Source organism: Pleurodeles waltl, chromosome 1_1 (assembly GCF_031143425.1).
Source record: "Pleurodeles waltl isolate 20211129_DDA chromosome 1_1, aPleWal1.hap1.20221129, whole genome shotgun sequence".
In the NCBI taxonomy this organism is placed as follows: domain Eukaryota; kingdom Metazoa; phylum Chordata; class Amphibia; order Caudata; family Salamandridae; genus Pleurodeles; species Pleurodeles waltl.
Genome location: NC_090436.1, coordinates 605,212,126 through 605,238,334, shown reverse-complemented (window position 1 = coordinate 605,238,334; position 26,209 = coordinate 605,212,126).

The window sequence follows — 26,209 nt, the reverse complement described above, 5'->3', positions numbered from 1 at the left end:
TCAAATTCAGAATTCAGCAAGCGGTCATTTGTGTATATTGCTCAAGGATTTACCAAAAATGAACAGTTTTCATCTGTGACAGTTTGTCATGATGGCTCATGTACAAAAGTAATATATTGTCATGTTTGTCAGACTCTTCTGGTCACAGGGATGCACGGAGCTTGTTAGTTGTTTAAAACATGCAATACACAGGGCTAGCAACTGAGCTGCAGCTCACAATGATTTTTCATTGTGCGCTGCACATATGTCAATTCATATGGAAAACTCTAAGAAATGAAAAATGGTTACAAAGAAACCTATGAATTTTTTATATGTGGCTGAGATAATGAGTTATGGAATAGTGATTATCATAGCTATTGTCATGTGATTCAGAGGGCATTTTCCAAAATGTGTTCTTTCATGCACACTAGCATCTGCTTGCAGGCCAATAATGGAAGGAATTTCAAATGATAATAAAAAAAGTTTTACTATTTTGTATTTCCAACTTTCTCCCAATGTGAATGGTACCCCACGTGTGAGTATGGGCCCATCATCAGCAACAGGAAATAATAAGATTTCTCCTGTTATCATCATCATCAAAAGTACTTTATTTCGATAAATAAATATCATAAAAAGGCAAAAAAACAGTACAATCAAAAATTACAGGCAGTCAGCAATTCATATTATCTAAAATGTTTCAAAAGGGGGTCAGTAAAGTAAAACATCCTAAAAACATCATTTAACGTGAAACATTAATATTCTCCCAGAATCGCAGAGCTTACATTTCCTATAAAAGATTAATTAATCACTCAATTCATTACAGTAGAATAATCGGATTGATGGCAAACTTCTTTTTCTTAACCCTAACAGCTCCCACTAAAAAACTAGCAACATGGAACATAATCCTAGGGGTCTGCAATAACTGTAAGAACAAGAGGGCAGGTTTGACCTGTATAAACCCCTCCTCCTTTAAAATTGGGAACAAACATTTATTTCTTAGGGCCGCGTAATGGTCAGAGAATAACAGAAAATGCATTGTATTCTGGATCGAGAAATTATCACAATTACACGGCGTTCCTTTTTCCGGAGGAGACCAGGTTGGAAAATGGACCAGAGTTAGATGGATCCGGTTAAACCGAAAGCGTGTGAGTAGAAACCGGTGGAAGGGTTGATTAACAATAGACAAATATAGTTCAGGGCCCACATAAGTACTCAAAATAATACTGGCCCGCACCGATGGTTTCTCATGTTCAACTTGTTCTCTTTCTAAACATAACAGATCTTTCATCATGCTTTTAATCAGTCCAATATCTTTAACAGTTATTGATTCCGGGGAATAAAAAAGGTCCGGTCTCCCTAATCTAACGAAACAATTTTTGATATAAACTAGCCACGCTATTTTATTTACTTTATCCAGCTGCAGGCAATCTTTTAAAATAGAGTGGTTGAGCGGAATTTCTTGATTCAGCCAGATCTTTAGCCAGGCTAGAACGGGGGCCAGTTTAATCATGTCTGAAATGTAGCCCACACCCAATTCAGTATGGACAATGTGTGTGGAAGAAGACTGGGGAAAAGAGAGAACCGATCTTAGAAATTTATTTTCCGTGATCTGTATACTTTCCATAGAGCAATAGCCCCATATCGCACTTCCATACGTTGCTATTGCAAGGCATTTTGCTTCATAAATTTTTAGCAAACTAACAATTGGCCTCGCCCCGAGTTTATTCATAAAACCCCGAAGAGAAGAAGACGACTTTACAAGGGCAACATTTCTATTTTTTAATCTGGGGGCCCCAGGAGCCTTTCTCATCGAAGGTGATCCCTAAGTATGGAAATATTGCTACTCTACACAGTTCTTGCCTCCCACAAGTAAAAATTTTGGGGTGTTTATTTTTATTACCCTTACCCATGATCATAATCTGGGACTTTTTAACATTGATCTTTAAATCCAGGGAAGTCATAAAAACCTCAAAGGCGTCCAATAATCGTTGAAGACCAACACCAGTACGAGAAAGCAGGACAGCATCATCCGCGTATAGGAGAACCGGAATACCGAGTTCTCCTATCCGTGGGGTGTCCTGGGTAGCATCTTTTAGTGTGGATTCCAAGGCATTTATATAAATAGTAAAAAGAAGGGGAGCCAGAATGCACCCCTGCCTGACTCCCCTTTCTGAGTTAAAGTGGCTAGTGCATCGCCCCGCAGTAGTAACTCTAACAGAAGCTGTTAGGTCAGTATGTAAATCTACTAAGAGGTTAACAAGAGCCTTGTCCAGTCCCATGTCAAGTAAGATTTTCCATAATTTAGATCGATTTACAAGATCAAAGGCTGACGAGAGGTCCATGAACCCCAGATACATGGAACCCTCCTTCGCCTTCGTGTATTTCTCTATTAATAAATACAAATTCAAACCTTCATCTATAGTACTCCTTTGAGGTCTAAAACCATACTGCACATCTGCTAGGACCCCTTTCTCTGTTAACCAATCGTTCAATTTTTTTAAAATAACTCGACCTAAAATTTTCACTGAGGAGTCAATCAGTGAAATCAGCCTGTAACAAGATGGGTCTTGCCTATTACCCTTTTTAAACACTGGTATAATTATAGATTTCTTCCAGGAAGACGGGATTTTATCAAATGCAAGATTATTAAAAACCTTGCATAATACCTTAGACCAAAATTTTGGAAAACTTTTAAAAACGTCCCCAGGTACCCCATCTGGGCCTGGGGCTTTGTTTTTTGTGGTTAGGTCTATAGCCCTTTCAACATCTGCGACTGCAAAAATAACTGCATTCTTGTCAGGGGAGGTTTCCCCAACTTCATCCTCCATAGAAGATAAGGCAGCATACCGATTGTGAAGAGGTAAAGTGTTGACGGTCTGCCTGTAAATCAGCTGATGACGACTTGGCTCCCCCCTAATTTGAGACTGGGACATATTCACCAATACATTCGGGGTACAGGCATCCATACCTCTTCCGTTCTCATTTGAACATTGCCCTTGCTCATACAACGTGCGACATTGAGTATTGGCCCCATGATTATAAAAGAAGCCAAGGGGTCTAGCAAAAATCGCATTTTCTAGTGTTGGCAAAATTGCAGCTCTCAGAAGCACTGTTGCCACGTGTTGTGGATATTTAAAATTTATGATAATACAGTCTCCACCTCTATTTTTAGGGCCATTTCCAATCCAGCTGACTCTATGGATAAATAAAATGTCATTTGTAAGGGCACAAGGAAATCCACAGTTCTTATTCAGCCAAGCAAGCGTCTTGTTTTTAAGAGCAGGATACGTTTCTATCCCAGAACCATTCAAGCACATGTCAACCTCTGGGACATTTGTTAGAACCACAGGATATGGTGCACATTCTGGCGGGAGATTAATAGAATTATGTCGCCTAGTTATACTTCTTCTATCAATGACTGTCCCTCGTATAGTGTCCTGAGTACTCCTTTGTATTGCTTGTTTTGCTCGTGGTTGACTATATGTATTTTGTACACTAGCCGACCCTACTGGCGGTATAGACGAGGATGAGGCAGTCGGCACACTTACAGTCAGTGGGGCCTGAACAGTGGCCCCCAAGCCCTCCACCCTATTACTGACTATAGAGTGTGTAACTGAACCCACTGGACGGTTATCCATAGAGCCTATTAAGTCTACGTGGTACAGTGGACCGAGTCAGACAAGATTCTACAAGGCCTTCCAGTCTAGTAATCCTAAGAAGCACTAATTCTACCTTGGCCACCAGGGGACTGATCAGTACTTCCAATTTATACTCAAGAAATGTAACCAGAAGATCAATTTGACTTGAGTGCAGACTAGTCCCCTCAATAATATTGGTGGACTCAGGGACATTTCCCCTATTGGTAGCTGTTGGGCCAGCTTTTTTTGGCTTCCGACACCCTGCTTTCTTGACAGGCCCCTTCCTACAGGCACGTACCGCTCTCCTAGTGGGAGATTGAATAAGAGGAGACCTTGGTGGTAATGTCCGATCCTGTACTTGAATAGGTTCGGAACAGCAAACCTGCTCTACCACAGAAACCTCAATATTTAAATCGTTCTCATTGTTCTCATTGTTAGAAATAGTCGAGACACTCTGAGACAATGATGTAGGAGGTAAACACTGCCTTATGGGAGATGTTTCTGGACTAACCCTACTTAATGATGATCTCCTATCTTTATTAATTTTACTAACTACTTTAAAAAGATAGTTATCCAAGGTCTTTGAGTCATTATTTGTAGCCATTTTAGAGGACCTCAGTTTGGACATGATGGGAACAGCGGAGTCATTGATTATCTAGTGGAAATATTCCTCAATGGATTGACTGGATTGCCTATTTATCACAGTGCCCCCACAACAATACACGTCAGCCGGTTATCTCGATTTATTGCCCGTTTGAATCCACTGCGATGACTCATCAACCAGAACATAGCATTCTCTGCCTTCGTGGTAACGACTCCCAGTGACTGTCAGAAAGATTCCACAGCACACGGGCCACGAGACACTACTTCCGTTTCCTTTTGCCTGCTGGGACCCTCGGCTCCTTCCTCTTTCCAAAAAAGAACAGGATAACTTCCTAATTTTCGCTAGCGGGAGACTTCCTCTTGTGGTGGTACACACCCGCCCACCCAGCGCCTGCACTTATTCTACCCGGACTCACTCAGCTCCGGGACTGCTGCTGCTGCTCCCCAAGGCCCTGCCCCTCTCGCCGTACCTCGTACCTTGTACCTTGTACCTTGCACTGAGACCCCCTCGACAGGGCTACGGACTCCAGGGCCGGTGTTATTGCGCAGGCTGCAATGGGAGGAGTGGGTAGATTCCTGGTGGGTTCCTGGTTCCTGGTTCTGCCTCCTCCCCTGCTCCCGGGTTAGCACTACCTGCGAGCTCGGATCCTAGTGCTTCCCTCTCAGTGATTCATGGAGAGGCGGGAAACGCAACAGGCGGGACCGAGGCAGGTGATTTTTGGGAAACTCAAGGTGTGGTCAAGGAGTGACCCGCACACCAAGATCCCGACCGGGAACCCCCAGAGACAATAGGAATAGCTGCTCACCCGGTCTCACCCAGTCTCATCCGATCTCCCAATCTCTCCCGGTCCCCCGGTCTCCCGGTCTCCCGGTCTCCCAGTCTCCTCCTGGTCTCCTCCTGGTCTACTCACCGGGCACCTGGTCTGGGCAACTGGTCTGCGGGGGTCTGCGAGGGTCCACGTAGTCCGCGTAGGGAGGCAGCAAACCACCCTCTGACTCTCCTTCAGGCTCTTCGGGGTCCTCCAACCTAGGTCCAACAGCAAAGACAGCGAGTCTACCGCTGAAAGGGAGCAGGGGAGCAGGGGAGCACCCTCAACCCCTCAGCCGGAAAGCCGGAAAGCAGCCGGAATGCACACCGGCAACAAAAGTCTAAAAGCAGCCCCCCCCCGGGTCGTGCGGTTCGTGCGGCTAGCGGCTCCCCCGAAGATCGGCGCTGTAACAGCGCGTCCGCGTCTTCCACTCGCACTCCGCAGTCTGGGTCGGGTCCGAGACGTGAACCACCCGGCACCAACGTCCCAACGACAGCGAGCTACCCTGAGTCAAATTGGGAGTAGTCTCCTGTCAAATGTACCCATTTTGGTGATGTGTGTAGCTGCAGTATTTGGGTCATGGCTTGGCCGGCACCCTGGAACCTACCAAATATAGACATTCCTGAAACAAGATGCCCAGGGGATAAATACAGTGCCCTACTTGTGTGTCTCAGCCTATCTCCTGCAATATCAAACACTCCAAATCTCAACAAGGAAACATCCACATTTGGCACTTCAAATTGGCCATTTCTGTTGATATGGATATTTGCAATAATAGGGTCTGGGCTCAGCTAGCACCCAGGGGAACCTACAAAACCCAAACATTTCTGAAACATAGACACCTAGGAAAATCCAGGCAGGAATGACTTAGACAATTTCCTCTGACATTTTCTTACACAGAATGGCTAGTAAATAACAATAACAATTTTTGGCTAATACTATAGATTTTCCCCATACTTCTGTGAGGTGAAGTTTATGAATGTCCAGGAATCCACAAAATTATTTTCAAGTGGCGTTCCTACAATTCTTCCAATGAAAATAGCACCAAAAATTGTGTGGCTGAGATTATTGCCTGTGACAAGAAAAGCATCAAAGAGTAACCAGGAAACATCAAGATTGTTTCTTTAATTGACCCAGTGCTTGAATAGTGTAGCCATTCACCATGGCAAATTAAAGAAAATTAAGATTTCTTTGTGTGTAATTTTAAAATATGCAGTGGCAGAGAGTAGGGAGTCTCCATTTGGCCTCTTTCTGGTGGCAGATGTACTGTATGCTGCCAGAGGGCAGAGGGGACAGATGCCAAGACTGTCGTAGGACTCTTACCATGGGGGTAAGACTGCTGGTTTCAGGCTGCAGCACCACCGCATGTGGGTGACTGAGTCAGTCCCACACTGACTGGAAGCTGTCAGCCTGAACTTCTCAGCTAGCTAGCAACACCTACCGAAACCTAGAAAAGTAAAGGTGATTTGTGGCAGCCAAAAAACATGATCACTCGGACTCCTCAGGAAAGTCAAGGTGGAACAGTTCTTACCCCTTTCTCTCATTTGCACAAATCTCACTCATGCAAAGGCAGACAAAGGAATGCAGGATACGTTTCAATATATTTAATAAAGCAACTGCGTTCTATGATAAAAGGCATGAGCTGCAAGTATTAGGAAGATAAAACATAGTACGTTGATGATTGTGACCATTTGATTAAAACATATAAACAGTCCCTACATCCTGACATAATGATGAGTCTAAGAATTCCTACCTACGCTTCTAGCATATAACATGAGAGCATGGCAGTGTTAGCCCTTCTCCCTGTGCTAGTCGATGTAAGGAGCCCTTGACCTCATACTTGAGAAAAGACGTGGGTCTGCCTGTTTTTCTGCTGGCAGTCTTCCTGGTTATCTAGAATGACAAGGCCAAAATCAGCAAAGATGTGACACGGTGGCACAGTGTAGAATGGCTGGTTGGAATGTCCTTTCTGCCCTTCTTCGGCCTATATGCATGGAGCATTCTCCGTAGCTGCAGCGAAGTGCTGGAACTCCCTCCCTTTGAATATTAGGTCAGAATCTAGTTACTTATGTTTCAGGAAACTGATTAAAACATGGCTTTTTCCTTGTTAGCCTTCTTTTCTTCTTTTCTCTTGTTGGGGTGTCTCCTGATGATTTTGGCGTTTTCCTCACTTATGCTAGCGCTTCGATGCTCTTTGTGAGCCGGAATGTGCTTTATAAATCCAATATACATACATACATACATACATGTGGTGCTTATATAACAAAACGTGCTGTGTTCTGAGAACAGGCCTGAAGTGATAATATGTCTATGATTAGAGGGTTGACTCCGTAACTCTTGGACTCACAATACCAAGTAAGCTATAATGTGCAATGATAGCCTTGAGCAGAGAATAGAATAAAATGTTGTGCAAAGGAACAGACAAAAATGCTTTCACAGAAAGGCAGCTGATTAGAATATAAAAACAATCCTCCAGAAAAGCAAGCTGTTCCAAAATATAATAAAATGAATAGACAAATTAAAATGTGTATATAAGTAAAAGGGCACTAGCCACAGCCCTAGAGCTAAAATAAAAGAGCCCCATATAAGTGCTAAAAGCAACCCACAGCGCCCTCCCCATTGTTGGTACAAGTGTGCAGGGTCCGAGATATAAAACAAACTACACCAAAGCTAACTACTTGAAAGCAAGCTAAAAATATAAATTAAAGTGATAAGGAAGTCCAACTTGAAGCAGACCAGGCTGAGAGGTGCAGCCAAATGCAAAACAGGACTATTTAAATTTTTAAGAAAAAAATATCAAAATGCCAAATTAACAATAGACATGATCTCGCAAGAGGTTTCTAAGATTATCGATGGAAAGGGAATTTAGGACGGACGCCACCTCAGCAGACAATAAATCCACCAACCCGTCAGATAAGAGGTTGAAGGAGCATAAATATTCCTTTGCCTCAGCCACAGGTTTGGTTGATGAAGCAGTGTTTTGTGCAGTGCCAGATGTTGAAGCACCATGAGCTAGCAAATCCACGTAGGGAGGCTCATAAAAGGCATCCACAACAACCGTATTCTCATTGGCCAGTTCCAGCCATGAACCCTCATCGAGAACATCATCAGATTTATGTCCATAGATGGTACATGTTGCAATGCAAGACCCACTTCCAATGCACTTTTGAAAGGGCACGACAAGCAGCCAAAGACGTGTGAATGGGCTGAAATGACAGTGACCAGTTCTAGCTCTTCCAAGAGTGATGCTCCAAAGTACTACATCATGCGATCATGACACAGGTTGGCTGGTGGGAGCTCCATCGTTTCTCGTTGTCATCTCTGTGGATGACCTTATCACTTGGAGGTCATGGGTTTCTTAAGCTGATGTGAGAGCCACATGTTTTTGGAATAAAACAGCCTTCAGTCTGCTCAGCTTGTCAATATTTACATTTTAAGTACCAATGTGAGGCCACATATCCATTACATGCATTGGGGAAAAAGTATGTCCTTCAAAAAGTCACAATTTTAGAGTCTGAAATTACATAGGGAACACCTGGTCTCATTCCACAGCAGCCTTGATTTCTCAGAATTAAATAACTCCTATTCTAAAGCAACTGAAGCACTGGGTGTATCAAAAGGATGGCAATATCCTTCAGATAGCAAGCTAAATTTGTGACGGAAGCAGTGCAGTCTTCCTGCAAGGACAACTGTTTTCAAATTATAGAATGTCTTATAGAAGTCTTGCATTCACTACTGCTGGGAAAGCCTCTTTATCACCATTAAAGCATTTGTAAATGAAAGATAACTCCCACACCTGCCGCCTCACCACCTGGACCCAAGTAGACGACACCGAAACCCTAACAACCATGAATTCCATCCACTCAGGCTCTCCCACGGACCCGTGCCCACATCACGTATTCAACAAAGCCGACGCCACCATCGCCCCCAAACTCCGCAAGATCATCAACCTCTCCTTCAACACCGCCACCTTCCCAGACAGCTGGAAGCACGCAGAAATCCAACCCCTCCTCAAGAAACCCAAGGCTGACCCCAACGATCTCAAAAACTTCCGACCGATCTCTCTCCTCCCTTTTCCAGCAAAGGTCATCGAGAAGATCGTCAACGCACAGCTCGCCCACTTCCTAGAAGACAACTCCATCCTAGACCCCTCACAATCTGGATTCAGACGAAACCACAGCACTGAGACTGCACTCCTCGCCGCCACAGATGACATCAGACAACAAATGGACAACGGCGAAACCTCAGCCCTCATCCTCCTCGACCTATCAGCCGCCTTCGACACAGTCTGCCACCGCACCCTGATAACCCGTCTCCACGAAGCCGGCATCCAAGACAAAGCCCTCAACTGGATCTCATCCTTCCTCTCCGACAGAACCCAGAGAGTCCGACTCTCACCCTTACGCTCCAAAGCCACCAACCTCATCTGCGGCGTCCCCCAAGGCTCCTCTCTTAGCCCAACGTTGTTCAACGTCTACATGGCCCCCTTCGCACAACTGGCCCGTCATCACAACCTCAGCATCATCTCCTACGCCGACGACACCCAGCTCGTCCTCTACCTGACCAAAAATCCGCTCACCGCCAAAACCAACCTCCACGAGGGACTAAAATCCATCGCCGAGTGGATGAGCAACAGCCGCCTGAAGCTCAACTCCAACAAGACGGAAGTCCTCATCCTCGGACGCACCCCCTCGGCCTGGAACGACTCCTGGTGGCCGACCGCCCTCGGACCCCCACCCACCCCAGCCAGCCACGCACGAAACCTCGGCTTCGTCCTCGACTCTGCTCTCACCATGTCCAAACAGATCAACGCTGTCTCCTCTTCTTGTTTCAACACCCTCCGCATGCTCCGCAGGATCTTCAAGTGGATTCCAACAGGAACCAGGAAGACGGTGACTCAAGCCCTCGTCAGTAGCAGACTTGACTACGGCAACGCACTCTACACAGGCATCCCAACGAAAGACATCAAACGACTCCAACGCATCCAGAACGCATCCGCCCGCCTGATCCTCGACATACCCCGCCGATGTCACATCTCCCCCCACCTGAAGGACCTCCACTGGCTCACTGTGGATAAAAGGATCACCTTCAAACTCCTCACCCACGCACACAAGGCACTACACAACACCGGACCCACCTACCTGAACACCAGACTCAACTTCTACGTCCCCACACGTCAACTCCGCTCTGCCAACCTCGCCCTCGCCATCGTCCCCCGAATCCAGCGCAAGACCTCTGGCGGCAGATCCTTCTCCTTCCTCGCCGCCAAGACCTGGAACTCTCTCCCCACCTCACTACGCCAGACCCAGGACCTCCTCACCTTCAGGAGACTCCTCAAGACATGGCTCTTCGAACGCCAGCAGCCCCCCCCCCCCCACCCCCAGCGCCTCGAAACCCTGTCGGGTACATAGCGCGCTTTATAAATTCACTGATTGATTGATTGATTGACACCTCATAAATGTAACTTTCTCCTGGCTGTTTGAATCTGCCTACAGGTAAATGTTTCAAACACAAAGTAAATTGGATAGTTGGAATGGGCAGAATTATCACTCTGTGTATTAACCAAACTGACAATGGTATTTCCGTCACAGTAAAAGGCAACTTTTCTAACTTTTAAATGTTAAGCATGATGTAACTAGCTTCTTTCTCAGCAATTATCTGGTGTTTCTGTGTCAAATGAAATGTGGTAAATAACTCATTTTCCATGCTTCCGAAGCACATGGTCATTTTTTAGAACTTGTTGCATCAAACTCAGCTGCATAATGGACCTAAACTGGCTTTGTCCATAATGTAAAAGTGACATATCATTGTGAATAATGTCCATGGCAGAAGACACAATGGGGGTCATTACAACCCTGGCGGACGGTGTTAAAGGTGCGGTAATACCGCAAACAGGCCGGCGGACAAAAAAAGGGAATCATGACCCTGGCGGAAACCGGCAACAAAGACAGCCACTTTAACACACTGCCCGCCACGGCGGTACAGACAAGCAGCGCGGCGGTCACCGCCAACAGACAGGCGGAAGACAATGTACCGCCCACCCTATTACAACCCGCCAATCCGCCACCTTTTCCGGGGCGGATGCACCACAGATAAAAACACGGCAGAAACAGCTTTTGCTATGGGAAAACGCTCACCTCAACACATCCCACGAGGAAGGAGGACACCATGGAGCCCGAATTACAAATCCTACCTGCCCTTGTTTTTCTGCTCCTTTACGTCCAACAGCTACCTAGGCGCAGAAGATACCGGTGAGTACTGCACCTACGACACGGGGGAGGGGGGAGGCAAAGGTTAGGGGGACACCCACCAAACACCCCCACCCTCGCATATCACAACATACACACCAATGCAGTCACAAAAATCACAGTAACAACCCACAATCCCCCCGGAAGAATGCAAAGACAATGCGAAAATCGGGCAAACATTGTAATGTGCCAATATACATGTCATACAAAAATATACAGATATACATATCTCAAAATCACTCTTATTTACACATACAATCCGAGAAGTAGTGCAGATATGTACACAACACTGTCCGTGCACCAACAGTCCAAAAAAGCATGGACGAGGCCCACAATAGATACCTGAACAAAATCGGAGAGAACACTGCCGGGGCATCAGATAGAAACACTACAGGCACCTCAGGGGGAAGGGAAGGGGGGGCACCTCAGCCAGATGAATGCAAAGCCAGATCCACGACGGGGCTCCATGCCCATTGATGTATCCTGGGGAGTGCAAAGCCACAGTCTCTCAAGTCACTACAGTGGGTGGTTTTCCCACTGTGCCATCCTGGGGAGTGCAAAGCCACAGTCTCTCAAGTCACTACAGTGGGTGGTTTGCCCACTGTGCCATCCTGGGGAGTGCAAAGCCACAGTCTCTCAAGTAGATGCAGGTCTCCACTGGTTCTGGAGTGGGACTGGTGCCCAGACTGGATGAGTCTCCACGTGAAAGTACCTGTCCTGTCACTGTCCCAGCTGCACATGGGATAAGGATGCCTGATGTGGCGGTCCATTCATTCCTAGACGGTGCATGCCCTGTTCAGCGGTGCTTTGACATGGCAGTCTTTGCCCTGTTCAGTGGTGCGTTGACATGGCGTTTCAGGACTGTTCAGCGGTGCTTTGCCATGGCGGTCTTTGCCCTGTTCAGCGGTGCTTTGACATGGCGTTTCAGGACTGTTCAGCGGTGCTTTGCCATGGCGGTCTTTGCCCTGTTCAGCGGTGCTTTCACATGGCGTTTCAGGACTGTTCAGCGGTGCTTTGCCATGGCGGTCTTTGCCCTGTTCAGCGGTGCTTTGCCATGGCGGTCTTTGCCCTGTTCAGCGGTGCTTTGACATGGCGGTTCTGATAGGGACATTGGTGTGTGGCATGACGATCTCTACACTGGGCATTGGTGTGTGGCATGACGATCCATCACTGCCCAGCGGGGCTGTGGCATCCTGGCCCCTCATGGGCTGTGACTCCGGCGGTGGTCTCCTGACCTGTGACGATACTTGTGCCCTCCTGGGCAATGACTCCGGCGGTGGTCTCCTGACCTGTGACGATACTTGTGCCCTCCTGGGCAGTGACTCCGGCGGTGGTCTCCTGACCTGTGACGATACTTGTGCCCTCCTGGGCTGTGACTCTGGCGGTGGTCTCTGGACCAGTGACGATACTTGTGCCCTCCTGGGCTGTGACTCTGGCGGTGGTCTCCTGACCAGTGACGATACTTGGGCCCTCCTGGGCTGTGACTCTGGCGGTGGTCTCTGGACCAGTGACGATACTTGTGCCTTCCTGGGCTGTGACTCTGGCGGTGGTCTCTGGACCAGTGACGACGGTGCTGGCGGTTGTGTCTGGACCGCCGGATATGATGGCGCACTTCTCCGCCGTGACACTCACAACAGACTGGGCAGACTTCCTCTGGACCTTCCCCACCTTTGTTGGAGTTACAGCTGACTCCCCAATCGCCTTCGATCCCATGTCACTTGTTGTCCCACCAGGAGTCTTAAGACGGTCCCGTCGTCCACTCTCCATTTTCAGAGCCTTTACAGGGGGTGGGCTGCCACTGCCTTGGCTCCGGGTCCTACTGCCTGCCCTTGTGGCCGGTGCACTCCAAAAACCTGGAACACGCACCACTGGTACTGGAGGCTTTTTGGCTGAGGCGCTACGACGGCACTGATGAATTGGAGGGGGGGGCAAAAAGGTCAATTTGACAGAAGGACAGTTTCTGACGAACACTGGGATGGGTAGCTGGAGGGGGTCTGGGAGTGGAGGAAGAGGAGGTGGTTGTAGGAGGTGTCACTTTAGGTGTTTTGGGTGCAGGTGCAGGTACTGGAGGCTGTCGTGAGGTGGATGGATGTTGGGTGAGTGATTGCCGGCGTTTGGGTACTTTGGGAGGGGGCGTCACAGATACATTGGGAGAGGACACAGGGGACGTGTAAATGGCAGTGGAGGTGGTGAGTGCAGGTGAGCGGCTTGTGGTGCTGGGTGTCCTGGTGCGAGTCCTAGTGCCTGTAGATGTGGTGCATGCAGGTGTGTGTGTAGACGAGACTGGGAGGGAGGAGGGAGAAAAGGAGGAGGGGGACACAGTGGAGACAGTGGATGTTGCTGTGTCTGTATGTGGGTGAGGCTTGCGTGAGTGCCTGTGGTATGTGTGGTGCCTATGTTTGCCTGAGCTACTTGTGTGTTGACTTGTGTGCATGCTGGTCTGTAGGTGTGTAGGTGTGTAGGTGTGCAGGAGATTGGGTCTGGGTGGAGGAAGTTGGAGGGGGGAGGCTAGACACAGGGACAATGGCTGCCATCAGTGCTGAGGCCAGAGATTGCAGGGTTCGCTGAAGGACAGCCTGACCAGAATGAATGCCCTCCAGGAATGCATTACCGTGTTGCAACTCCCTTTCTACACCCTGGATGGCATTCACAATGGTAGACTGCCCAACAGTGAGTGACCTGAGGAGGTCAATGGCCTCCTCACTGAGGGCAACAGGGGTGACTGGGGCAGGGCCTGTGGTGCCTGGGGTGAAGGTGATGCCCACCCTCCTGGGTGAGCGGGCACGGGGCGAACGCTGAGGGGCTGCTGGGAGGGCGGTGCTGGTAGGGGGGGTGGCGGCTGTACCTGTAGAAGTGGGGCGCACAGGTGGTGCCGCCACCACAGGGGAGCTCCCATCGGCGGACGAGTCCGTGTCACTGGTTGGTGATCCGGTGGCCGACGTGAAGCTCCCCTCGCCCTCCGTCCCACTGGTGCATTCAGAGTCTGTGGTGTGGCCCTCCATGGCCATGTGGGATGCAGCTCCCTCGTGCTCCGGTGCCACTGTACCTCCGCCTGATGATGCTGATGTACAAAAGGGCAGGGAGAGCAGGAAAAGGGGGGGAGACAGAACAAAGAGAGTTTTAGTGCATGGCATGCTGCTAGCGTTGGCGGACAAGACAGACGCAGCAGCCCCCTGCATTACGCCATTCTCCTGACCTCTGCACATGCAATTTCTGGGACATGGCCTACATGGCAATGGTGGGAATCTGCGCACATGGATGCCACAGGGGCAACTATACCTCAACTTGGCACTCTGCTGAGGTGGGGTTGAGTGCCACATGGCCTACATAACGGAGGGGCCTTGCCTACCTAACTCGCCCTGGCCTAGGGACACCCACAAATCACCTCCCCCACCCAGACCCCTCCACTGCACGCAAACTCCGCTGAATGAGGTTGTACTCACCCCCTTGTGTCTGCTGTGATGTCCTCAAGCGCCCATCCAACTCTGGGTAGGCCACCACCAGGATCCGGAACATCAGGGGGGTCATGGTGCGACGGGCACCCCTCCCACGTTAGGAGGCCATCCCCAGCTGAGCCTCCGCCGTCTTCTTGCTGCAGCGGCGAATGTCCTCCCATCTCTTACGGCAGTGGGTGCCCCGTCTCTGGTGGGCCCCCAGGGTCCGGACCTCCTTGGCGATGGCACGCCAAATGTCCCTCTTCTGGTGGGCGCTGACCTACATGACATGCACAAGGAAAGAGGAACAGTCATTACCAACTGCACCGTCAATGTGAGTGGCCCCCTCCCTACTCTGGCCATGTGGTCCATTCATTCCCATGCATAACTGTTCTATGTACTCTGCCCCCTTCCCTCTTCCACCCAGCCCTCTCCACCCAGGCCTAGCCCATACAACGTGCTCGCTGCGTACTGACCTGTTGGTCTGGAGGACCGTAGAGTAGCGTGTACTGGGGGAGGACCCCACCCACAAGTTTCTCCAACTCCTGTGCAGTAAAGGCAGGGGCCCTTTCCCCAGACGCAGCAGCCATCGTCGCTTCCAGACCGAGGTCACAGCAGCACTAGCAGTGTAGGTCCTCTCCTGTCGAAGGTCAGGTATCTAGTGAGTGAACAGATAGAAAATGGCGGTGACGTCCGCGGCGGTGACGTCCGCGGCGGTGCGCATCATGACCGCCGGCGCACCTGTTCATTGGCTCCTGGGACCCATAGGGTCCAATGTTAACCAATGCAGCATTGTGCAACGGTCTACAACCGCCTACCGCGATGGTGTGCAACGCCAGCGCAGTTACCCCACAATCCCATTGTCACAGTTTAGAGGTCAGGCAGCCGCCATTTCAGGGGCCCACCTGGCTTCATTTACTACTGCGTCACGTATAGCTAGGCCTATACTCAACACACATACAGGAAGGCTTTTTTGTCTGGTGTAGTCTTGTGTGTAACTGTGGGTACATACCTGGAGGAATAGTGACTGGTTCTTCGCTGTTGTCCTTCTTAGGCACGGTCAGCTGGGACATATGAGAAGATGGCGGAATCCTCCGGTGTACCGACCGCTGGTGGACCTGTTGACAATGGAAGAAAGACATATCATCGTCACCTACCGGTTTGACCGTGCCACAATCCAGGAACTATGTACCCAGTTGGAGCCAGACCTGATGTCACCAATCCGCCATCCGACTGGAATCCCCCCTGACGTGCAGGTGCTGTCAGTGCTCCATTTCCTTGCAAGTGGGTCATTTCAGACAACAGTGGCCATGGCATCAGGGATGTCCCCGCCTATGTTTTTCAACGTGCTGTCCAGAGTGCTGTCTGCCCTGCTGAAACACGTAAGGAGATACATCATTTTCCCTGAGGTTGAGGATTTGCCTACAGTGAAAGGTGACTTCTATGCCCTTGGACATATCCCCAACGTCATAGGTGCCATTGATGGGACCCATGTAGCTCGGGCCCCCCCCGCAGGAGTGAACAGGTGTACAGAAACCGGAAGAGTTATCATTCCATGAATGTCCAGATGGTCTGTTTGGCCGACCAGTACATCTCGCAGGTAAATGCAATGTTCCCTGGCTCTGTGCATGACGCATACATCCTGCGGAATAGCAGCATCCCTAATATGATGGGTCAACTCCAGAGGCACCGTGTATGGCTATTGGGGGACTCTGGTTACCCCAACCTTTCGTGGCTATTGACCCCAGTGAGGAATCCCAGGACCAGGGCAGAGGAACGGTACAATGATGTCCATGGGCGGACTAGGAGGGTAATCGAACGCACCTTCGGCCTTCTTAAGGCCAGGTTCAGGTGCCTCCATATGACAAGTGGATCCCTATTCTACTCACCGAAGAAGGTGTGCGACATCATCATCGACTGCTCCATGCTCCATAATTTGGCATTGCGACGCCAGGTGCCTTTTCTGCAGGAGGATGATCCAGATGACGGTGTTGTGGCAGCTGTGGAGCCTGTGGAGCCATTGGACAGTGATGAGGATGAAGCTGAGGATGAAGAAAACGACAACAGGGAGTCAATCATACAGCAATATTTCCAGTGACACACAGGTGAGAACATTTTCTGGTTTAACATTACATTAACTTTCACACGTCTACCTCTATCCTGTACCTACATTTCACTCACTATTTGTTAATTGAGTTGTACCCTTCCATTTCAGTTTCACAAGTGTGGTAACCTACGTGTCAACTGCTTGCATCCTTCAAGGGCTTGTGATGTGTGACATTGGTATGTTAGCCTTAGAATGGGTAACCCATTATGACACTGTAATTGATAATACAAAGTTCCAAATCATAGACTGACTCAAGATTTTTTTGGCTTTCAAGGGTGTTTATTTAAGTGCTAAAAAATATCAAGGAAGGTGGTAAAATGGTGATGGGTGATGGTGGAGGAATGTCCATGGCAGAGTCCAGTCTATTCGTCTCACAGGTGCACTGCCTCTGGGCATTGGAAGTGGAGCTGGGGCAGTTCCAATATGGACAGGGTGACAAAGTGGGACAGTGGGGGTACAATCAGGGTGGTCTTATTTCCTGGCGGGGGTCTTGCTATTTCCTGGCAGGGGTCTTGCCATCTTGCTCTGTCCTGTTCCTGGATCTCAGGGACCGCTTTTGTGGTGGTTGTCTGTCTGCAGGGGATGGGGTGCTGGTGTGGTGGTCCTGTGGTGGGGCGTCCTGTCCACTAGCGCCGGCGGAGGTGGTGGGCAGTTCGTCGTCCTGGCTAGTGCCAGGGGCCCCTTGGAGTGCCACGGTGTCCCTCAAAGTCTTTTGAATGTCCGTCAGCACCCCTACGATGGTGCCCAGGGTGGAGCTGATGGTCCTGAGCTCCTCCCTGAACCCCAAATACAGTTTGTCCTGCAGACGCAGGGTCTCCTGCAACTTGTCCAGGACCGTGGCCATCGTCTCCTGGGAGTGGTGGTATGCTCCCATGATGGAGGATAGGGCCTCGTGGGGAGTGGGTTCCCTTGGCCTGTCCTCCCTCTGTCGCACAGCAGCCCTCCCAGTTCCCTGGTGTTCCTGTGCCTCCGTTCCCTGGACCGTGTGCCCACTACCACTGCCCCCAGGTCCCTGTTGTTGTTGGGGTAGTGGGTTAGCCTGGGTGCCCTGTAGTGGTGGACACACCGCTGATTGACCTGTCCTGGGTAGGGAGGTTTGGGCCCGCTGGGAGGGTGCTGTGCTGGTGTTACCAGAGGGTGGCAGCTCGGTGTTGGGCTGTGGCTGGGCAAGGGGAACCGACTGTCCTGAGGCCCACGATGGTCCGGGCTGGTCATCAGGATCCAGTGGGGCAGAGCTGCTGTCGTCACTGTGGGCCTCTTCTGGGGGTGGAGTGGTGTTGTCTGGACCCTCTGGTGTGGTGAAGTTCCTTCGGGTTCCTGCAGGGGTATAAGCACATGATTATTGCATCTGTGTGTGTAATGGTGTGCAATGGTTGGGTGTGCGTGATCCCCAGTGCAGGCATTCCTGTGTGGGGGCTTGTGTGGTGATGGTTGGGGGGGTGTTCTGGGTATGTGCAGTGGGCATGCTTTAGTGAGGGGTGCCCATGCTTAGTTGTTTCATGCAGGGCTTGGTGTTGGGATGGGTGCTTGGTGTCATGGGTAGATTGGTGAGGATTTGGGGTGATAGGGGAGGGTGTGAGGGTGGGGGTGTATGATAGCATGCAGGTAGGGTGGGGGATGTGATAGTTAAGATTTGACTTACCAGTGTCCCATCCTCCACCGACTCCTCCGAGGCCCTCAGGATGCAAGATGGTCAGGACTTGCTCCTCCCATGTTGTTAGTTGTGGGGGAGCAGGTGGGGGTCCGCCGCCAGTCCGCTGCACCGCGATGTTGTGCCTGGAGACCGTTGAACGCACCTTCCCCCGTAGGTCGTTCCACCTCTTCCTGATGTCCTCCCTATTTCTTGGGTGCTGTCCCACGGCATTGACCCTGTCCACTATTCTGCGCCATAGCTCCATCTTTCTGGCTATTGATGTGTACTGTACCTGTGAGCCAAATAGCAGTGGCTCTACCCGTACGATTTCCTCCACCATGACCCTGAGCTACTCCTCGGAAAAGCGGGGTGTCTTTGGCGTGACATGGGGTGTTATGTGTGATGTGTGGGGTGGTGTATGTGTTGATGAGTGTAGTGAGTGTAGTGGCATGTGGTGTTTTGTGCGTGGATGTTGTGTGGGTGATGGCGTTGTGTGCCTCTGTGTGATGGGGTTGTCAATAGCTGTGCTGTCTCTCTGGCCTTCTCTCAGAATTTCTGGTTGTAGGGGTTTGTGTGTGATGTGGGTGTGTATTTTATATTGTGTTGGGTGTGTGGGAGTGGTGTGTGTATGTGTATCAGGTGTGTGTATTTCGAATTGTCCAATGTGGCGGTGTTTTGTATATGTGTGTGTATTTTGAGCGCGGCGGTGTGTACCGCCAATGGAATACCGCGGTTGGTCGTAATAGCATGGGCGTGTTTCTGTTGGCGTGGAGGTGGAGGATTTGTTTCCGCCAGTTTATCGCTGACCTTTGGTCTGGCGGTGTTGTGTGGGTGTCTGAATTTCGGCGGATTCCGTGATGTGTGTCATAATAGCTGTGGCGGTCTACCACGGCGGTGTATTGGCGGTCTTCTGCACGGCGGTAAGCGCCTTATACCGCCAATGTTGTAATGACCCCCAATGTTGTTTAATGTATAAATGCGGCAGGACAATAAGTTCATACCATTATCCACAATGGCTAGTGTTCTCCTTACCTATTTGTCTCAAACGTGCGGCAGACTCCATTTCAAAAGCTTCCATATTTCTTTATATATTATATATACGAAACATTTTGAGCTTGGTTTTCTGAGACCTAAAAAGAAATCTTATAAGTCTACATCTTCTGAAAGGAGACTAAGGTGTTATTTTACAGTTGTTAATGTGGAAGATTGTAACTATTGTTCACAAAGTTTCCCCATGATGCTTTATGTTGTCACAATACCAGAATGTTATGTGATGAAGTAACAAGGGTCCAGTCTGCTCACTCTAAAACCCTGTGTGGAGTTAACAAAAGTAGCATAACCATCATTTGTGTCCACTGGCCACAATAACTACCCTTTGGGACCTGAAAGTGTTAGATTAAAGGTGCTGCTCTGAACCCATCTATGGAGCTTCTTCTTCAGTGCCACTTAAAATATTTGACTAATTATCAAATGTAGCTGGTGAGGGAATACTGGGCACATTCATTTCTTTTATTTTTGCCAAGCCTAAACAAGTTGTTTGTTGTATGGTGTCATTGGGAAATATAATTTATAATGGAATAAAGCATGCTCTACATAAATCCTCCCTAGCCTGTATTTGACAATCTCTTATTCCCCACACACTCTTTAATTCAATCAACTTCATCCAATACTCATATGCTTCTATAGCCAACTGGGAAACAAATGAATCTGAGTAAATCAATTTGGTGTCTGTGGGCAAATTTTTCCTTGCTTTTGAAGATGGTTATTCTAAGTAATAGGACTCAGCATCTTTAACATCATGCCCAGTAAAATAAGAAAACGTTTCTATATATAAGTTTTAGAACGTCCTACCGGTGGAATTGGGCAGAGTTACCATTGTGTGTAATTATAAACTATTCTAGGGGTACCAGCTTGATGTAGAAAAGTATGTCCGTAATGGTGATAGCAGAACATTTGCCTGTAATATGCAGTGATCATGTATACATCCTCACGTTCAAAAACAGTATAATATTCAAGCTCATAAATCATAGACTCAATTATTTTTACATCCTAGTCATCAGAAACAACCCCCGGTACAATAATAACCTTCATTGATACTTTAAAAGCATATGGAATTTAAATCTTTTCTGCAGAACCGAATATATCAAATTATACTTTATCCCAGACAATGTCATCAGGAACATGAATACCTGAAATGTTCACAAGGACCAAGTCTCTTTGGACTCTGTGCGAGTATAGGTAAGGTTTTAAAACCTCATCCACCAGTTCAACATTAGAGCATTCAGGAAGGTAATGACCATATATCAGCAGAAAGAAAACAATAATAGAACCAATCCAAAGCAAAAAGGCAAGCAAAGTCAGAAGTATCCACAGATAATACCATTGAGGAACCAAATAGTTATGTTTAAGCCACATGAAGAGCTTACGTGCTTTTGATACAGGTACTATAGATGATGCTGAAGAATTTGAAGAAAAGTGGTCAATGTCGACAAAATAACCAGAAGCATTTTGTGCAAAAACTGGAGCCGGTGCAGGTAAAAGAGAACTGGTAGATGTATCCATTGGTGTTTCATTCATTCAGACACTAAGGTGGTCATTACAACCCTGGCAGACAATGTTAAAGCGGCGGTAAGACCGCCAACAGGCCGGCGGTAAAAAAATTGGAATTGCGACCGTGGCAGAAACCCCCAACAAAGACAGCCACTTTAATACTCCAACCGCCAAGGCGATACAAACAAACAGCTTGGCGGTCACCGCCAACAGACGGGCGGAGGACAAAGTACCGCCCACAGTATCACAACCTACCAATCCGCCACCTTTTCCGGGGCGGATTCACCGCGGACAAAAACACGGCGGAAACAGGACTTCGAAGGGAAAACACTCACCTCTACACACCCCACGAGGAACCAGGACGCCATGGAATCAGAGCTGCAGATCCTGCCAGCCCTTATCTTCTTGCTCCTCTACCAGGAGCACGAACGCCGGCGGCGAAGACCACGGTGAGCACTGCACCTATGACACAGGGGAGGGGGAGGGAAAAAACAGGGACACACACACGCAACACGCATCACGCAACACCCCCACCCCTACCCTCACCCACGACAACACACACACTAATACATCATGATACATTATAGTTACACCCCCCAACACCCCTGGAAGAATGCAAAGACCAAAGAAAATGAGTGTAACCATTGTAATATTTTAAAATCAAGTACGCAAAAATATATATATACACTATAAACAAAATATACACCAAGAATAGTAGTCCAGGTAGTGCTCCATTGAAGTCCGTGGAACACTGGGCCCACACGGTATGGGCGAGGCCCACACAAGATCCCCCACCATGACGGAGAGAACACTGCAGGGGCATCAGATAGCAATAAAACAGGCACCTCAGGGGGAGGGAAAGGGGGGGCACCTCAGCGGGTTGAGTGCACAAGGCCAAATCCACGAGGGGTCACATGCCCACTGTTCAATCCTGGGGAGTGCAAAGCCACAGTCTCTCAAGTCTCCTCAGTGGGTGGTTTGCCCACTGTTCAGTCCTGGAGAGTGCAAAGCCACAGTCTCTCAAGTCTCTACAGTGGGTGGATTGCCCACTGTTCAATCCTGGGGAGTGCAAAGCCACAGTCTCTCAAGTCTCTACAGTGGGTGGGTTGCCCACTGATGCATCCTGGGGAGTGCAAAGCCACAGTCTCTCAAGTCTCTACAGTGGGTGGTTTGCCCACTGTTCAATCCTGGGGAGTGCAAAGACACAGTCTCTCAAGTCTCTACAGTGGGTGGGTTGCCCACTGCTGCATCCTGGGGAGTGCAAAGCCACAGTCTCTCAAGTGGATGGATCTCTCCACTGGTTCTGGAGGGGGCATGGTGCCCAGTGTGCTTCATCCTGCCAAGAACTAAGGTAGTGGATGGATCTCTCCACTGGTTCTGGAGGGGGCTTGGTGCCCAGAGTGCTTCATCCTGCCAAGGACTGAGGTAGTGGATGGATCTCCCCCTGGTTCTGGAGGGGGCTTGGTGCCCAGAGTGCTTCATCCTGCCAAGGACTGAGGTAGTGGATGGATCTCTCCACTGGTTCTGGATCTCTCCACTGGTTCTGGAGGGGGCTTGGTGCCCAAAGTGTGTCATCCTGCCAAGGACTGAGGTAGTGGATGGATCTCTCCACTGGTTCTGGAGGGGGCATGGTGCCCAGAGTGCTTCATCCTGCCAAGGACTGAGGTAGTGGATTGATCTCTCCACTGGTTCTGGAGGGGGCTTGGTGCCCAGAGTGCCTCATCCTGCTCCTGACCGACTCAGTAGCGTCAGTGCCCTTGGCGCTCATGGGCCAGCGGTGCATGTGGCGGCGGTGCCCTGTTCAGCAGTGCTTGTGGCGGCGGTGCCCTGTTCAGCGGTGCTTGTGGCGGTGGTGCCCTGTTCAGCGGTGCTTGTGGTGGCGGTGCCCTGTTCAGCGGTGCTTGTGGCGGCGGTGTCCTTTGCAGTGACTCAGTTGCTGGCGGTCCTTCATGGCCCAGCGGGGCTGGTGCTGGCGGTCCTCTCTGGCCCAGCGGGGCTGGTGCTGGCGGTCCTGTCTGGCCCAGCGGGGCTGGTGCTGGCGGTCCTGTCTGGCCCAGCGGGGCTGGTGCTGGCGGTCCTCTCTGGCCCAGTAGGGCTTGTGCTGGCGGTCTTGTCCGGCCCAGCGGGGCTGGTGCTGGCGGTCCTGTCTGGCCCAGCGGGGCTGGTGCTGGCGGTCCTGTCTGGCCCAGAGGGGCTGGTGCTGGCGGTCCTGTCTGGCCCAGCGGGGCTGGTGCTGGCGGTCCTGTCTGGCCCAGCGGGGCTGGTGCTGGCGGTCCTGTCTGGCCCAGCAGGGTTGGTGCTGGCGGTCCTGTCTGGCCCAGCGGGGCTTGTGCTGGCGGTCCTCTCTGGCCCAGCGGGGCTGGTGCTGACGGTTCTGTCTGGCCCAGCGGGGCTGGTGCTGGCGGTCCTCTCTGGCCCAGCGGGGCTGGTGCTGGTGGTCCAGCACTGGCCCAGCGAGGCTGGTGCTGGTGGTCCTGTCTGGCCCAGCGGGGCTTGTGCTGGCGGTCCTCTCTCGCCCAGCAGGGCTCGTGCTGGCGGTCCTGTCTGGCCCAGCGGGGCTGGTGCTGGTGGTCCTGTCTGGACCAGCGGGGCTGGTGCTGGCTGTGGCCTCTTAGGCAGCAGGGCAGGTGCTGGCGGTGGCCTCTTGGGCAGCAGGGATGATGGCGGTGGGCTCCTCTGCAGCGGGGATGATGGCGGTCTTCTCCGCCATGCTGCTCTTCCCAGACCTGCTGACTTTCTTGTGGCCCTTCCCCACCTTGGAAGGTGTCGCAGCTGACTCCACACTCCCACCTGTACCCCTGGGAGCGGCTTTGGTGGCTGGAGTCTTCCCCCTCTCCCACCGTGCACTGGCCAACTTTTGATGCTTCACAGGTAGGGGACTGTCCATGCTGTGGCTCCGTGCCACACTGGCTGCCCTGGTCGCCGGTGCACTCCAGATTCCGGTGACTACAGGCACCACTGGTCCCGGAGATGTTGTGGCTGAGGTGCTAGGTTGGGACCTGGAGAGTTGGGCCCTAGGAGACGGACGGGGTGGGGGAGGTGTGGGAAAGAGGTCAAGGTTGGACAGGAAACGTTTTTGGGAAACACTGGGATGGGTAGCTGGAGGGGGTTTGGGACTGGAGGAAGAGGTTGTGGTTGTAGGAGGTGTTCGTTTGGTGACTTTGGGTGAAGGTGCATGCGCTGGAGGCTGTCGTGAGGTGGATGGCTTTTGGGTGGGTGTGTGCCTGCGTTTGTGTATCTTGGGAGGTGGCGTCACAGACACACTGGGAGAGGACACAGGGGACGTGTGAATGGCAGTTGGGTGGTGACTGCACATGAGTGGGGTGTGGTGGTGTGTGTGCTGGTGATGGCAGTAGTGGCTGTAGATGTAGTGCATGCAGGTGTGAGTGGAGACGAGACTGGGAGGGAGGAGGGAGACGAGGAGGAGGGGGACACAGTTGAGGCAGTGGATGTTGGTGTGTCTGCATGTGTGTGATGCTTGCGTGAGTGCCTGTGGGATGTGTGGTGCTTATGTTTGCCTGAGCTTCCCTTGTGTGTTGACGTGTGTGCATGCCGGTCTGAAGGTGTGCTTGGGATAGGCTGAGGTAGAGGGGATTGGGTCTGGGTGGAGGAAGTTGGAGGGGGGGGGCTAGACACAGGGACAATGGCTGCCATCAGTGCTGAGGCCAGAGTCTGAAAAGCTCGCTGAAGGGCCGCCTGACCAGAATGAATGCCCTCCAGGAATGCATTTGTTTGTTGCAACTGCTTTTCAACACCCTGGATGGCATTCAAAATGGTAGACTGCCCAACAGTGAGGGACCTGAGAAGGTCAATGGCCTCCTCACTGAGGGCAGCAGGGGTGACTGGGGCAGGGCCTGAGGTGCCTGGGGCGAAGGTGATGCCCACCCTCCTGGGTGAGCGGGCACGGGGCAAAGGCTGAGGGGCTGCTGGGAGGGCGGTGCTGGTAGGGGGGGTGGCGGCTGTACCTGTAGATGTGGGGGGCACAGATGTTGCCACCACCACAAGGGAGCTCCCATCAGAGGACGAGTCCGGGTCACTGGTGTGAGCTCCTGTCCCCGCCGTGGAGCTCCCTTAGCCCTCCGTCCCACTGGTGAACTCCGAGTCCGTTGTCTCGCCCTCCAGGGCCATGTGGGATGCAGCTCCCTCCTGCTCCATTGCCACTACTCCTCCGCCTGATGATGCTAATGCACACAAGAACAGGGAGACCACAAAAATGAGGGGGGGACAGAAGAAAGACATGTTGAGTATATGCATTACCGCTACCGTTGGCGGACACAACAGACACAAAAGCCCCCTGCACTACGCCGCGCACTTGGCCTCCACTGTTCAGTCACACATACCTAGGCCTAGCCTCAACACACATACAGGCCAATTTTCAGATTATGATTCGTGTTCTGTGTAAGCTGTGGGTACGTACCTCTGAGCTGTTTGACTCTGTGCTCGCTGTTGTCCTACATAGGCACAGTCCGCTGGGACATGTGAGGAGATGGCGGCATCTTCCGGTGTACAGACCGCTGGTGGACCTGTCGACAATGGAGGAAAGACATGAGATCATCACCTACAGACTTGACCGTGCCACAATCCAGGAACTGTGTGCCCAGCTGGAGCCAGACCTGATGTCAGCTATCTGCCATCCCACGGGAATCCCCCCTCAAGTGCAGGTGCTGTCAGTACTCCATTTCCTCGCAAGTGGGTCATTTCAAACAACAGTGGCCATAGCATCAGGGATGTCCCAGCCTATGTTTTCCAACGTGTTGTCCAGAGTGTTGTCTGCCCTGCTGAAACACATGCGGAGCTACATCGTTTTCCCTCAGGTGGAGGATTTGCCTACAGTGAAAGGAGACTTCTATGCCCTGGGACATATCCCCAACATCAGAGGTGCCATTGATGGGACCCATGTGGCTTTGGTATCCCCCCGCAGGAGTGAACAGGTGTACAGAAACCGTAAGAGTTATAATTTCATGAATGTGCATATGGTGTGTTTGGCAGACCAGTACATCTCCCTTGTGAATGCAAGTTCTCTGGCTCAGTGCATGACGCCTACATCCTGCGGAATACCAGCATCCCTTATGTGATGGGTCAACTCCAGAGGCACCGTGTATGGCTAATAGGTGAGCACCTGGAAGCAAGTCAGTGGGAATGGTTGTCTGGGTCTGGGGATATCCCTCCAGGTTAGTGTGTGTCTAACAGTTGTCCCTCACCATTTGC